The sequence below is a fragment of the Chelonia mydas genome, chromosome 1 (assembly GCF_015237465.2).
Source record: "Chelonia mydas isolate rCheMyd1 chromosome 1, rCheMyd1.pri.v2, whole genome shotgun sequence".
Lineage (NCBI taxonomy): Eukaryota > Metazoa > Chordata > Testudines > Cheloniidae > Chelonia > Chelonia mydas.
The window spans coordinates 191,284,626-191,301,591 of NC_057849.1; the positions used below are offsets into that span (position 1 = coordinate 191,284,626).

The 16,966-nt window shown below is 41.6% G+C and overlaps 1 long non-coding RNA gene across 1 annotated transcript in view; it reads left to right on the top strand.

Moving 5' to 3' along the window:
• Positions 1-10,366: 10,366 nt before the first annotated feature.
• The window catches only part of LOC122464142, a 40,494-nt gene continuing 33,894 nt past the window's right edge, over positions 10,367-16,966 (top strand). The window contains exons 1-2 of the long non-coding RNA XR_006288058.1: positions 10,367-10,426; positions 11,104-11,219. This is a non-coding gene — a long non-coding RNA (uncharacterized LOC122464142). The remainder of the gene's footprint in view (positions 10,427-11,103; positions 11,220-16,966) is intronic.

Below are 16,966 nucleotides of genomic sequence, written 5' to 3' on the forward strand. Positions count from 1 at the left end.
TATCACAGACCCTCCAGAAACTCTTGCCAGGACCCTGAAATGCACTTCCTAGATGAGTGGCTTCTTGCAGCTAAATCAATTTGTGGTCACATTGCAACATAAGGATGAATTCCTACAAACCCTTACTCATTTAAGCTGTCCCACTGAAGCCAAAGTTAAGAAGGAGAATAAAACTGAAATGACAACATTCCTTTCCAGTACAAGGTATCCTCAAAAGTTAATGGGTTAAGGCATCATGAGGATGTACTTTTCCCCACACATTTTCCATCTTCTGTATCAAATATGAAATGAAGAGAATTAATTTAATAGCTGCTAACGCCTGTAAGCAAAAATAAGTCCCTGAAAACCTCGCCCTGCCTGTGCCGCTGACTCATTCGGCAGTTCATGGTGGAGAGAGAGAAGATATCCCAGCAAGCTCAGTAATTCTGAGAGACTTGTAAACAATCCCTTAACGAATAGTGGTTTATATAGATGAATAATTTACAAAGTACTCACCTGAAGCCTTTACTTGGGTACACTGCATATTTTATTGTTTCATTTTTAATTTACAGTGAAGTGTACTTGTAATTAGTCCTTATCGCCATCATTATTCCTAGTTCAGCATAATGGAATGTAAGCAAAAAAATAATGCACCAAAATACATAGTACTGGACAAATGACAAAATGCATGTAGGAATAGTGGCAGTGAAGTCAGCAATCCGTTTCCAGAATTGCTTGTTCCATGAATTCAGCAAAGCACTTAAGAATTTCTGCTTAACTTAAAGTATCTGCTTAAGTCCATCCCTATTCTGCAAAGTGCTTAAACATGTGCTTAACTTTAAGCATGTGGTTAAGTCTCATCAAAGTCATTGATTAAGGCTAAGCACATGGGACTTGATCCAATGCTCATTGAACTGAACACTGAAGTGGAAGAAGACTTTGATTTCAATGAGCTGTGGATCAGGTTGATGCCTAAATGCTTTGGTGAACTGGAAACATCCTTTATTCTACAATGAGGGCTAAGATGTACCATTTAGACACTGCCCATAGTAATGGGTGGTGTGAAGCTATACAACAGGGGAGCACTGGCTGGCATTCTTCATTCTGTCCATCCGTACAAAGACAGTAGAACCCTGTGAAGGAGATACCAGAAGGTTACCTGCAGACATCCTCACAGATGGTTGCTTGCACAATTTCCCCAAAATAGTTCACTTGTGGATGGCAGCGTTTGTCTCCCTGCAGAATGGGCATGATACCACCCCAAAATCCCTGATATCTGGGATCCACAGGAGGGTCAATGCTCTCTGCTGCTTTTCACGGCTCCTTGAGGGCACAACTCCTTTGAAGTCATGCTCCTGGAGCTCTTCCCAGATACTGTCGCCCTGGGATCATCCCTTGAATGAGGGTTCTCCAGTGCAGAGAGAACTGCAGAGGAGTTGTGGTCCCTTGGAATGCAAAAGCATGTCAGAAATCTTGAGGCATTTGAAAAATATTGTGCAATTAAATTTGGGGGTTTTAAGATTGATTCCTTCACTGGTAAATAATTTACATGCAAGCTTACGAAGATTTGATTTCAATCCTTAAGAGCCAGATCCAGACCCTAATGGGGTTGAAAGGAATTTTACCATTGACTTCAGTGCAAGCAAGATTTGGTCCTAACTTCTGGTCACTATCTCTTCATCCTGGAAACTGAACAGGAGTAATTCCCATTGGTAACAAACATGGAGAGTGGGTGGGCCAAGAGAGGGGCGAGCATGTCTGGAGGCCTGCATCATCTCACTACTGGCTCAGGGTGGAAAGATAACACAGCCCCACAGTAGATTATCCTTCTGTTATCCCACTCTCTCTGTACTGGGGGAAGGGGTTCTCTTTAAAGAGAGATGCCACTGGCTGTGGTAGCCTTTTCAGCATGGATGCACTGGAGCCCTGTTGTCAGGAGTAAGGGGGACTGCAAGAGACTCAGAGGTGTGGAGCCTCTTCATGAATGGTTTCCCACTGGTGTGAGTACAAAGAGTTAAACCTCAGCAGTCCATTTAAAGTGACCACACATCCTGCAGGAGCCTGTGGAGTGCGCCATTACCTGGTGACTCTCTCAGAACTTCTTACACACACACAGGCAAGTACCAGGCACAGAGACTGAGAGAGAGAGAGCACACAGCTGGGCTAGATTACAGCAGTATCAGCACTGGGTTTATACATGTTTTCTCATTTCTGTGAAATAGGTTATCCTAAAGCTTCAGGAATCACTGAAATGCTACAATCCCCTGAGAACCCCACCCACTGATGGAAAGAAAGGAGAGAAAATTCAGTGGTGAAAACTTCACAGTAACATACTCTTCCTTATGCCTGTGCAATTTTCCGTCATTGCCCGACAAACATGCTGTTGGAAAGCTCAAGCAGAGATTATTCAGTGCTGAGTTCAATCAAATATAGTAGTCTTGACCCAGGAAATTCATTCAGCTGTTTATAATGGAAAGCCGTGAATCCATGGCACTTTCGCATTAGCAGAGAGATTTTGTCTTCTGTCTCGCAATTCGTACTCTTTCATTGCTCAGGCCTGAATAGCAATGTAGACAAATGGTTATTGTCATAGCACCGAGACTTTATATGCTCAGCACAGTGATGGCTTCGGGAAATTAATACAGAGGAAACAACCTGATGAAGCAGCCGTAACAATATCTTTATTTGCGATCTGCTGTATTCCAAAATGTTTTTCATGAAATAATTAGAATCCTGCACATCTATAGCAAAATGCGAGAGCGATTCTCTTTATCTTTTTGCCTTGAATTTCTTGTTTACTGTATAGTTTTAGCTATTTTACAGCCTTGAAACATTTTAAAGTATTGGAAAGTGCTCTGTGCTTTAACAAGCAGAAGTTAATGTATTCTCAGTTTAGAGAAGTAAAAACCATCACAGCCTTCTAGAGTTTCTAATTTCCCACCTTGTTTTCACCTCTGAAAAAAAAATATGCAGATGAAAATTAAGCAAGTGGGTCAGAGAAAAAAATAGGTTCCTGAAATGTTTTGAGGGAGATGGAAATTGTCAGCCTTTTGTGCGATGTCCGCCCAGACTGAATTTTGGCATTAGTTATCCAAATTATCTCCTGCTTTTATCACACTTAAAAAATACTGCCAAGCTGTTAACTAATGTTCCAATATGTTTTGTGGGTGCAGTATCAGATGCTTAATTTGGTCAATATTTATTTATGTATTCATATGAACTTCCTGATGGGCACTGGTGAGTCATTAATTACAGTGTATAATTATCACTGATATTAACATTTTTTGTGCATCAGCGATCCACCTGAAAAAAATTAAATTCACATAAATTTCCAGGGGAATTTAACACTTGTTCTGTATTTTCTCTTCAGTATTAGCTGTCACAGCACTTCACATATATAACAAAGCTTGAGTTAATATTGAAAGACAAGAGAAGTACCCAATCCTGCAGTTCTTCCTCAGGCAAAACTCGGATTACATTCCAGTCTTGAGTAAAGATGACGTGATTGGGTTCTACATTTCTAAAATACCGGTATCTGAAATTTGCTAATTTCATGCCCTTCTGTTTAATTTGCAACAGGGAAATCCAGTGCATACAGTACACCTTTTGTGTTTTTGTTATAAAAACCTACAAGTTCTCTTAGAGACAAACTAATTTTACGTGAGATCATTGCTTTTTGCTTTAGAAATTAAAATAGATAGCATTGGATTCCGCAACTGAAATTCCCTTTTTGTTAGGAAGTTTATTTTTAATGTTTGTAAGTGAGATGCAAATTTTGTATTTCACTTTAGAAAGTCAAAACACAAAATGTTTCATCAAGCTTCAGAATAAAACGTTTGTTCCTTCTAGGTGTTTTGGAAATAGCTTTCTTGACTAACCCTCTCATTTTGCATATGTGTGTAAATAATGCAATATGCATATATATATATAATGTATAATGCATTATTCACACTCATTCATTTTGTGTCTCTGTATATATATCTATAGATACAGTATAATAGAAAACTAAATGAAGGAACTACGTTAATGCAATGTTGGCTTCACAGTTACACACTCAGAAGTTAGAAAATTCCAGTTAAAACTGAACATGTAATTATAAATTTGCTCCGATGCATTACTATACTCCCTTTAATTAAATGATTACATACTATTTCTCAAGTAATACAACATTATGCACCTTTATCTATGTTCCTAGAGCATGAGTAATGTAGAGGTAGAAGTCTCTAAAGCCTCTCTCCCAGGGCATGATCCCACATACACTGAAGTCCATGGCAAAGCTCCTATAATGCAAGATCAGGGTCTCAGTTCCCTGAAGCAGCCAGATACCTACAATAACGCAAATTAATAATTATATTTAAGACAGCCAAATTCTCAAGCTTTCCTTACTTTGTTTCACAGGTAAAATAGCATCTACATCAATATTTTTTGCAATAAGTATCCTTTTTTTAGAATTAAAATTGAATAAGACAATTTTCAAGGAAGATTATAAAAAAACATATAATTAACCTGGGCTGAACAAGTAATTTCTTTGTTTTGATCCTACAAAGACTTAGGCATTTATTGAACTTTATGCACTGTGAGTAGTCCTGTTGGCTGGCGCTGGTCAAAAATTTTCCATTGACACTATTTTGGGGGTTTGGGGACTAAAGATTTTTCACTAAAAGTTATCGCTTTCTGAGGAAAATTTTGATTTTGACTGAAAAACCAAATGCCCCAGAACTGAAATATTTCAATTAGGATTTTGCACCGCAGTGCCTCATGGTTTCTTTTCATGTTCCCATTTTCCTCTATGGGCTGGGCATTCTAGCCAGACTACATCTCGAATGATTCATCATAGCCACCTGTGTTTCACCAGGAGGTGAGACCATGGGGCATCATGAGTGATGAAGTCCCACCACCAAGTCTGACCTACAGAGGAGAATGGGAACATGAGGCACCTGACCAACAACTCCCATTTTTTAAAAATTGTCATTGAAATTTTCCACGGGAGGGGGGGAGCCCATTTTCCAACCATCTCTGCTACTTCAATGGGATTACTCAGAATTCCGATGATTACCTACCCACTTAAATCTTTGAAGGATTGAAACAACAGATAGTAAGAGTCACATCCTGGCCACCTCTTCCTCTTACATATTCCTGAGATAAGAGGGGGCCAAAGGGAACAGAGGTGGCACCACTGTCTGCTGCAAAGAACTGGGAGCAAAAATCTATTCTCAGTGACATATATTTAGATCAGGATTTCAGGGATTCAACCAGTGTTTAATTTGTAATGAAATAGGTGCTGGGGCTCAAGCAATTAGCTGCCAGGGCTCAAGCAATTTTTTCGCTTTCATAACTGATGCAGCAAGCCCAGAAGTGCTGGGGCAAGCCTAGAGGTGCCAGGGCTCAGCCCTGGCAAGCCCTGGCATGAATTAAGCATGGGGTTCAGTGTAATTTCAATTAATTTGAGGGAAAGGAACAGCCAGACACAGAAGGAAAGAGAGAGAGAGTTTCAAATTGCAAAATGAAGATCTGGTTTACAAAGATTCCAATGTTTGACACTGTCTAGATCCATGGTTATGGTTTGGGCCATTAGGAAAAAAGTCATTTGAAAATGTGGGTCTAGACTCTAATTTGGATTCCTAACACCCAGGTAGGATCCAGATGTTTTGCTTCAGGCCGACCACTGACAGGGAATAAAAAAGGAGTGAACCAAGAGAGTGTGTGAGAGAGAGCAAGAGAGAGCAGGAAGAAGAAACAAATAAAAACTAGACAAAGCCAAACTATGATTATTTAATATTTAAATTAGGTTAGTACTTAGAGGCCACAATCTGGATCAAGGCCTCATTATGCTAGGCTATGTATATACTGTACCTAATAATAGAGATAGTGAACTTTGTAAACTAGTTCTGTTAGTTCTATACAAAGTTGGCTGCTGAAATATCATGGTACCAATCCTGCAACACTGAGGCACATGCTTAACTTTGCAGCCACGTGTAGTTCCATAGCAGTCCAAATTAAAAGGAATAGTTACATGAGTAAAATTAAGCATGTGCGTAAGAATCTAGACCCACATTTTCAAATGGCGTTTTTCCTAATGGCCCAAACCATAACCATGGATCTAGACAGTGTCAAACATTGGAATCTTTGTAAACCAGATCTTAATTTTGCAATCCGGGCTAAACTGGTGCCTCTCAAGATGTGATAAGTCAACGGGAGAGCCCTCTCCTGTCAACTTAATTAAAAAACCTCAAAGAGAGGTGGAAGATATGTCAATGGGAAAGCGTCTCCCATTGACATAGCACAGTGCAGACGCCACTTTAAGTCAATGGAAGTTATGTTGACTTAAGTAACATAACTTACATAACTTAACCAGCATAACTTAGATCGACTTACAGCATTAGTGTAGACGAGGCCTAAGTGTTTGCAGGAAGGGGGCCTATATAAGAAAATGTACACACGACAGATTATGTATAAATCCTGTACAGACACACAAAATACATGGCGTGAAATCCTGGTCCCAGTGAAGTCCATGGCCAAACTCTCATTGACTTCAGTGGGGCCAGGATTTCACCCATAGAGAACATATTAATTGTATAATGGGTGATGGAAAATACCACAGCACCTGTTTGTCACAAGATATACTAATTTGTCATTTTTTGGGGGGGAGGGTGTTTTAAAGACATCGGAAATTTGGAAGAAGAACAGCAAAGAATTTGTTCTGTTTGACCCACTGTCAAAGAGCAGAGTGAGTGAGGGAGTAACCTGCAGGAGGCTTGAAGCCTGGAGCAGGTTTGCTAAATGAACTAACCAGAGATATGTGGCACAGGGAGGGACCCTCAAACATTTGGTCCCTTATAAGATAGCTGAATAATTTGTTTGAGGGGGATTACTTTCGGGGGTCTACAAGGGAGTCAGCCTGAGCAGAACAGCTGTAAGCTAAACCCCAGGATGGGTCTCTCTCTAAGAACTCATTAAAAATGACTCTACGAAGGAACCTAGGATCTGAGGGTCTCTATGAAGGAACCTGAGCTCTGCCTTAGGACAGATTTTTGGGACTTTGAGTTTTACTTTTGAGTCATTTATCTGAATAAACTCACACCCCAAGAAGAGTGGTGATTGGAAGAGCAAGGGTGTGGAGTCTCTGTAAAAGGGCCTGTCAGAGGAAGAATAAAGGGCAAGGCAGAGGCACCCCCAGCATGCGGGGGTGCAGGAACAGCCAACTCATGTACACACACACATGTACACACACACGGAACTTTGTTCTCTTACTTTTATGAACAATAAGATTGTAACATTTCTTTTGCCTTTATTGCCAGCCTTCTCATAAACAATGTACCAGGCCTGTTAGTTGAGCAGATAAATTCTTTGTGGGTTATTTCAGAATGTGAGCTGACAGTGAGTTAAAGTCTATTAAACCTTAAAGTTGTCATTAAAGGAATATCAAGTTAAGGGAGTTGTCAAGGTTCCCTCACCACTCTGAACTCTAAGGTACAGACGTGGGGACCCACATGAAAGACCCCCGAAGCTTATTTCTACCATCTTAGGTTAAAAAATCCCCAAGGCACAAATTCTCCCTTGTACCTTGGATTAGGTAATGCTGCCACCACCAAGTGATTTAGACAAACTCAGGGAAGGACCATTTGGAGTTCCTACTCCTCCCTAATATCCCCCCAAATGCCCACACCCCCTTTCCTGGGGAGGCTTGAGAATAAACAAGATGAGCACAAACCAACCTTCGGTTTTTTTAGGACACTAAAAAAACCCCAATCAGATTCTAAAAGAAACAGAACGTTATCAGAAAGAAAAAAGGTAAAAGAAGCACCTCTGTAAAATTAGAAAGGACGATAATCTTACAGGGCAATCAGATTCAAAAGCACAGAGGGTTTCCCTCTGGTCCAAACTTTAAAGTTACAAAAAGAAAACCAGGAATATACCTTCCTCTCAGCACAGAGAAAAATCACAAGCCAAAACAAAAATAAGCTAACACATTCCCTTGCTACTACTTACTAATTCTAATGGAGTTGGATTGCTTGCTTGCTTCCTTGATCTGTGTCCGGCAAGCACACAGAACAGACAGACCAAAACCTTCCCCTCACCCCCGAGATTTGAAAGTATCTTGTCCCCTTATTGGTCCTTTTGTTCAGGTGACAGCCAGGTTACCTGAGCTTCTTAACTCTTTACAGGTAAAAGTATTTTGTGCCTCTGGCCAGGAGGGATTTTATAGTACTGTATACAGGAAAGTGTTACACTTCCCTTTATATTTATGACAGGAGTTGTTACAGTTAAGGCATGCCAATGTCTTTTAATGGACTGAGCATGAGACTATTAGGAAATCCTGAATTCTAATCCTAGCTCTTCCACCAATTCCCTTCCTGGACTTGTATTAATCACTTAGGTCTGGATGCAGCAATGTAGTTAAGGTTGTGCCTAACTTAAAGCTCATGACATCAATGGAAGCACTCAGGTGCTTAAAGTTACATGTGTTAGATGCTTTACTGAATTGGGGACATCATAACAATCTGTCTCTGCCTTGGTTTTCTCATCTGTAAAACTGGAATAATACTTAGCTGCCTCATAGTTGCTGTGATTAGAAGATGAATAGGACTGCATAATTGCTAAGTACTTCAGGCACACACAGTATTTTAATAGTGACAGCCATGCCAGTCCGTTAAAGTGGCATAGGAAATTTAGGGCACAGCATGTACATGCTTCACTTCAATCAAGACTGTGTTTCTTCCTTGCATATTTTCCCCTACCCCATTTTCCTTTCCATGAGAGGACTCTTCTGGCCAGAAGAAAACCTTTATGTTCTCCATCTACATTTCCTCCTCCTCTCCTACCTAATCCAGCCACAGACATCCTTTAAAAGCAACGATGGGCCAGAACCACAAAGTCCAGATCCAGATCTAATATTTCTCAAAGTTCAGGATTATTTGGTTATGGAGTTTTGATTTGAGATCCTTGCTAATTATAGATAACATGGTCTCTATTTTTAAGATACTTGAATACCATTGTCAATATACACTTATATTTAAGTTGCAGCTAAACTGAAACTCATTTCATAAGTTTCGATCAAAAACATTTTAAAAATGCCTCAGTGGGCACACGAGTGAAATTTTTGATCTTTTCTGAGAATGGTTCCTGCCTGGCTACCCACTTTCACATGTTTCGTGCCTCTTCTACATATTCGCCAGGTCGCCAACTGTTTAATATTGGTGTAGCTGCATTGAAGCTGATTTGACAGAATCTGTCTGTGTTCCTGTAGTGGAGTGGTCACCCTGCTCTGGCCCTGAAGGGGTTAAAACAGCCCTGGGCGAGGGCTGCCCTGGGGAGCCAATAGTAAAAGCAGCCCTGGAGAGGGCTGTGGCTGCGGGAAGAGGAGTGAGAACAGCTAGGGGAAGCTGAAAATGTAGGTGACCACAGGTGTGGCTGGCTTAATTAGGGCCCAGCTGGCCCTTATGAAAGGGCTGTGGGCCAGAAGCTGTAGGAGTCTCTCTCCAGTACTGGAGGAAGCTCAGCTCAGCTCAGCTCAGCTCAGCTGAGCTGAGCTGAGCTGAGCTGGGGAGCTCCAGCCTGGTAAACCCCCAGGCTGCAGGCCTTGGTGAAGACCAAAAGGTACTGGGGCTGCAGAGGGGCAACCTGAGGATAGGCAAAGGCAGCAGGTCCTAACCTCCTTGCCAACGATGAGTGGCCTTTACAGACTGCAGTCTGCCCCAGCGAGTGGGGGCCAGATGATGACTGGCAGTAGCCACTGAGGCAAGGTGGGTTTAGAGGGCTGGGGGTTCCCCTGGGAGGGGAGACCCAGAGTGTGGGGGCACTGCCAGAGGGCAGAACCCCAGGGTAAAGGGCACTGGGGTCTGGGAGGGACACGGGGCCAGTGGCAGGGTGCTCTGTAGGCTGGAGAGCTAATTCCCAGGACTGGTGAGGTGTCGCCTCGCTACAGTTCTCTAGGAGGGATTGTACCTTAGGATACACAACTTCCACTGAAGGGAGTGCAGCTTGAGTTGGCACTGCATGACACGTGCTAAGTTGATGTGACTTGACACTACCCCTAAATGGCTAAATACCTCAACTCTGACCCTTACTGGGGTCAGTCTGACTGACTTGTTGACCAATACTACAGAATGTTGTAGGAAGACAGGGAAATCTGTGTTTAAAATACTTTTTCTTTTAGAGCAGAACACAAAGAAAAACAATGTTTCATCAGTTACTTCTTTCTAGCTCCAGGAAAGAATGTGAAAGGAGCCACGACAACAACAAAAAAGAACCATCTGAATAAATAATATAAATAACTTATGAGATAAATAGCCATCATTGCTGTAAAACTGAATCAATAATATATTTTGATGTCAATTCAAAATGATGTAATCTTTTAATTTCTTGCAATTATCCCTTCTTTTCTTTAAAGATGATGATATCCACTGAAGTCTGCCATAAAGTTGCTAATGTGTCTGTCTGGCTCATGGTAAATTCCCTGTCAAGCCTGGATAAGTGTAAAAGTGTTAAGTGTAACATTATTCAAAAAATTTAACATACCAGAAAAGCTAAACTGTTCCATATGATGAAAATCCTTCTTATTACATCTCTTGTCATAGTCAGAGTATCCTCCTAAAGTGCAGCTACTTAGCTACCCATCAATGACCATGCACCGGAGATGAATTTGATATTCATCCCCTATTGTTGCAAATTATTTTAATTACTTGTGCAGAGGGTAATTGACACAATCAGCAGAAGGTTAGTGGATCATCTGACAGCATTTATTTTGCAATTTATTCACTCTGAAGTGTGTACATTTAATATGTTTTGTGAATACTGTACATATATGAGAAGGGTAAATTTGAGTATTTGCCTGAAGACCTTGTGACCTCGAGGTTCATGAATTAATACATTCATTCTGGCAACCAAAGCTAAGCTGAATGTTAATGCAACATTTCAAGTGATGCCATCTGATGTCTTTCGTGAATACAAGATGTTTGTGTTATAGCGTAATACGTATTCGGGTAATGAGAGAGTATAACGTGCTCAATAAATATTGAAGTTCTTGGCCTCCCACTGAGCATTTGATATTGAAGTGTACCAAGTTATAGACTTTGAAATTGATGCCACTTTTCTTTCTGAGTTGAATTTGCACCTTTGCTGCAGCAATGTCACTTTTCATCTCTAATTCCTGTGAGGCTGATTCAATACAGGAAAAATAAAGAGAGAGACAGACAGACAGACACACACACACACGTATGAGAGTTCTGCATGAACTGCAGGTAAGGCTTTTATTTTTCTAGGGGAAAAATCAAAACTTTCCAAAAGAAAACCCCCATAAAGCTAAAAACTCGTGCAGTTTATTTCTGCTTCCCTCTTGTCCTCGCTCACCTGGGCCCAGATTCTCATTAAGTAAATGAGTTACTCCCAATATATCTCACTATAAATGGGATCAGAATCTGGGCTGATTGGTCCTAAAGTATTTAAGGGTATGTCTACACTGCAATTAAAAGTCCATGGCTGGCCCAGGCCATCTGACTCTGGCTTGTGAGGCTCAGGCTAAGGGGCTGTTTATTTGCGGTGTAGAAGTTTTGTGCTCAGACTGGAGCCCGGGCTCAGCATAGTTCTATTGACTTGAAGATCTACTGAAAAAACAAATCAAAACGAAGGCAGAGAGAGAGAGAGACCCATCATTAAGTATGGCCACTCCAAAGTATATGGCCAGATCCTCAACTTGTATAAATTGGCATAGCTCCATTGAAGTTAACAGAACTACATCAGTCACCAGCTGAGGATCTAGTCCTCTGGGTCACTGGTGTCAGAGATGTAAAATGAAATGCCAATCAGTGAAGTTTTTAAGGGCATGGCCATTCTAATTCTAGTCTGTTTTCTTTGAGTGACATACATTTTAAAAATTGTCAGTTGAGTTTCTTGAGATGAGATCAGCCAAAACATATAATGTCATATTAGAGATTTTTGCAGTCAATGTCCATTCAGGTTACCTGCAGGTCTCTCTCCCACCACTCCAGATATTTAGTTTTTCTCTCTAAATATATATTATATTTTTCTGGGATTTATATACCGGGGTGGCCATACTGTGGCTCATGAGCAATATGCAGCTCTTTTACTGTTAAAATGTGGCTCGCAGAGACCCCTGTGTCCCCCACAGTCTCCACTTACCTGACTGGGGGGGTCAGGGGGGGCATCTTGGGACCTTTGCCTTGCAGTGGAGTGGTGGGGAGGGGCTTCTGCCCAGTAGGGAGCGGCAGTCTCATAGCTTCTGCCTAAGGGAGGGGGGGCGGTCTCAGACCTTCAGTCCTGTAGGGTGCACCTCCTGGGGCTTGGGGCTTCAGCAGGAGTGGGACTGAAGCCCCAAGCTCCATCTGGTGCCTCCCATGGGGCTGAAGCCCTGAGCCCTAGCAAGTGCACCCTAGTTCTCAAACTTCTGAAGATTATCGTAGGCAGCTCAGAGGGTCAGAAAGTTTGGCCACCCCTGTTATATACTTTAGACATAAAACCTTTGAATCTTAGAATCACAGCACTAGAAGGGACCTCGAGAAGTCATCTAGTCTAGTCCCCTGCACTCAAGGCATTATCTAGACCATCCCTGGCAGGTGTTTGTCTAACCTGCTCTTAAAAATCTGCAATGATGGAGATTCCACAACCTCCCTATACGCAATTTATTCCAGTGCTTAACCACTCTGACAGTTGGGAAGGTTTTCGTAATGTCCAACCTAAACCTCCCTTGCTGTAATTTAAGCCCATTGCTTCTTGTCCTATCCTCACAGGTTAAGAAGAACAATTTTTCTCCCTCCTCTTTGTAACAACTTTTTAGGTACCTGAAAACTGTTATCATGTCCCCTCTAAGTCTTCTCTTTTCCAGACTAAACAAACCCAATTTTTTTCAATCTTCCCTCATAGGTCATGTTTTCTAGATCTTTAATCATTTTTGTTGCTCTTCTCTTGACTTTCTCCAATTCGTCCACATCTTTCCTGAAGTGTGGTGGCCAGAACTGGACACAACACTCCAGCTGAGGCCTAATCAGTGCAGAGTAGAGCGGAAGAATTACTTCTCGTGTCTTGCTTAGAACACTTCGGCGAATACATCCCAGAATGATGATCACTTTTTTTTGCAACAGTGTTACACTATTGACTCATATTTCGCTTATGATCTACTATGACCCCCAGATTTTTTTCCGCAGTACTCCTTCCTAGGCTGTCATTTCCCATTTTGTGCGTGTGCAACTGATTGTTCCTTCCTAAGTGGAGTACTTTGCATTTGTCCTTATTGAATTTCATCCTATTTACTTCAGACCATTTCTCCTGTTTGTCCAGATCATTTTGAATTTTAATCCTATCCTCCAAAGCACTTGCAACCCCTCCCAGCTTGATATTGTCTGCAAACTTCATAAGTGTACTCTCTATGCCATTATCTAAATCATTGATGAAGATATTGGACAGAACCAGACCCAGAACTGATCCCTGTGGGGCCCTACTTGTTATGCCCTTCCAGCATGACTGTGAACCACTGATAACTACTCTCTGGGAATGATTTTCTAACCAGTTTTGCACCCATCTTGTAGTAGCTCCATCTACAGTTGTATTTCCCTAGTTTGTTTATGAGAAGTACATGTGAGACAGTATCAAAAGCTTTACTGAAGTCAAGATATACCACGTCAACTGCCTCCCCGCATCCACAAGGCCAGTTACCCTGTCAAAGAAAGCTATCAGGTTGGTTTGACATGATTTGTTCTTGACAAATCTATGCTGGCTGTTACTTATCACCTTATTTTCTTCTAGATGTTTGAGAAGTGATTTCTTTATTATTTGATCCATTATCTTTCCAGGTACAGAAATTAAGCTGACTGGTCTGTAATTCCCCAGATTGGCACTATTTTTGCCCTTTTCCAGTCTTCTGGAATCTCTCCCGTCTTCCATTATATTTCAAAGATAATCACTAATGGCTCAGATATCTCCTCAGTCAGCTCCTTGAGTATTCTAGGATGCATTTCATTAGGCCCTGGTGACTTAAAAATTATCTAGACAAGTTAGATGACTTCACCTTGTTCGTCCCCTATTTTAACCTCTGATCCTACCTCATTTAACTGGCATTCACTATGTTAGATGTCCAATCACCACCAACCTTCTTGGTGAAAACCGAAACAAAGAAGTCATTAAGTACCTCTGCCATTTCCACATTTCCTGTTTTTTCCCCCCACCCGCACTCCCTTCCCTCATTAAATAATGGGCCTACTCTGTTCTTGGTCTTCCTCTTGCTTCGAATGTATTTGTAGAGTGGAGAATTTCAGTTGCTGGCTAAAAGAAATTGGAAATATTATAGTCAGTGATGGCTCAATCTGGTTCAGCAGCCATCCCTCCAAAGAAAAATGTTATCTGCTGTGAACAGGATATATCATAGACACTGGGCTCCAACACTTACTGCTGCAATGCTGAACCCCAAACAACACACATCCATCCAAATGCAAAGCAAAGACATGCATTGTCAGTATGAAACTAGTCTGGCCCACAAATACGCATTCCCTAAGGTAGTGGTTCCCAAACTTGTTCCACCGCTTGTGCAGGGAAAGTCCCTGGTGGGCCGGGCCAGTTTGTTTACCTGCCACGTCCGCAGGTTCGGCCGATTGCGGCTCCCACTGGCTGCGGTTCACCGCTCCAAGCCAATGGGGGCTGCGGGAAGCGGCAGCCAGTACTTCCGTCGGCCCATGCCGTTTCCAGCAGCCCCCATTCGCCTGGAGCGGCGAATCACAGCCAGTGGGAGCCGCAATCGGCCGAACCTGCGGACATGGCAGGTAAACAAACCAGCCTGGCCCGCCAGGGGCTTTTCCTGAACAAGCAGCGCCTCAAGTTTGGGAAACACTGCCCTAAGGAATACTGACCCAACAGTGCCATCAGAAATGGCTGCATTCTCATACATGGAGGGAAAATGGAGCACTTTAGAACTGGTTTGGATGCCTTCAGATTGCTCAATCTTTATCTGTTTCTTCACATTCTTTCTACAGGTGAAGATATTTACCTTTGGTTGTGTGTGCTTATTTTAAAGGCCACCTCAACTTTTTCCTACAGAGCATACAAAATACGAGCCTCTCTTGAGCATTGCTTTCTGTCTCCCCCCCCCCAACTACCCCTTTGCATATGTATATTTATGTAGCATAGATACAGCTGATGTACACTGAGTTTAGTTGTGTCAAGGTTACTGATGTGAGAGATGGAAAGAGCTGAGGAGGAGCTGGATTTTCTGTTTCACAGGCATTTCTGGACTTCCCATTCACTTCTGAAACCATTGTCTTGTTGAAGGTAAATCGAGCACACTCTTAGGTTAGGGTTTAATACTGTTTTATTAGCCGATCTTAAGCACTTAATAGCTCATACACTTTCACAGATTTTGCCCCAGAAATTATCTCTGGTGTAGGGGTTCTCAGGATAAATCAATGAATGTAGTAATGTTTAATTTATACTTGACTTCTTTTTGGTGTTAGATCCATTTTAGTGGCTGTGGTCTTGATCTTAGTCACTTAAGAAAAGAGCGAAGGAACAATTTTCACTAGAAATTAATGTTTGTGAGGCTCTGACACTACAGCAATGAGCATAGAAATGTTCTAAATAAAAATTCAGCATAGTGGGAACTGTGGGCAGAACTCTGAGTGGTGGCTACTACTATGGTGAGATGAAGAAGAAAATACTAATGGACAAAAAAATTACCTTTTCCTGGGAAGAAGCACTAAAAGTAGACTTCCTTGAGGGCGCTGATGGTTGACTGGCACTTGTTATATAGGAGGAAAAAAGAGCGGTTGTCCTGAAGCAGAGGTCTTTCATGATCATGTCAGCTGTTTTAAGCAGAGGGAAAGGTGCTTTATGATTCAAGTGTTGTGGCAATGTTAAGAAAGAAAGCACTGAGCTCTGTGAAGAGTGGTTTTTTTAAAAAATAAGTTACATGCTTGAAATTATTGGTTTCAATAGTGAAGTTTTGTTTCTACCTCTTCTAATGAAGCTTTTGCTTTGCACATATTTCTAATTGAAGTGGGTCTATCATTAACTATTTTCATATAATAGATACAAGGTGTATAAGCCGGAGCGTACAGCTGCAATTAAATACAGAGTGTGCATATGAATAAACAACTAATTATTTCCATAAGAGAACATATGTTTTGATTCATTTCTGAGCAATTAAGTAGTGCTGGTTTTATCTGATGGAATCAGAGTTCTGAAGAGAGGCTGTGTTGCTGACTTTTAGAACACAAATGCAGGAGGCAGGACAAGACACTAGGACTGACCCCACTCTGAACCCCTCCCATGCCCGTACCCCAGCCCTGATCCCCCTCCTGCCCTCCGAACCTCTCAGTTCCAGCCTGGAGTATCCTCCTGCACCCTCAATCCCTCATTTACCAGACCTGACCCAAACCATTACAAATACGCACCAGGAAACTACAAACCAATACAAAGCCATGAGAAAAATCACCAGTGGAACTTCATTAGTGGAAAGAAGGTGTAGGTTATCTTAAAGGGACAAATTCTGTCTTCTGATATACATGCAAAACTCCCATGGTAAGTAAACGTGTGATGCTTGCACATACCTGAGGGCTGAATGTGGTCCCCAGCAATGTAGTTGAGAGTATATTTTACTTACCCAGGATGCCCTCTCGGTCTCAGATAGGGTCAGATTTAGGGAATATGAGCCTGATCCTATTTGCCCAAGTAGCTCTTAATCATGCAAATACTTGCTTGTTTAAGGACTATGCAGGAGACCAAGGGTTTGCCAAATCAGGGCTTTAATTGGGTAGAGTTTTAATCCTCATGTTTTCACATGTTTTGTGCTTAAGGGCAGCAGGGGGTAAAATCCTGTTTTATTTTTTGTTATTTGCAAAATATTCTCTCTCAAAAAAGATGCTTTAACACTAACATAATTCCTAAAAGTAACTGGATCAGTAGGTTTTATGGGTAGAGTTCCATATATCAGGTACTTTAGTATAGCACATTCACATCTGTCATTTAAATTTATTTTTGAAGCCAC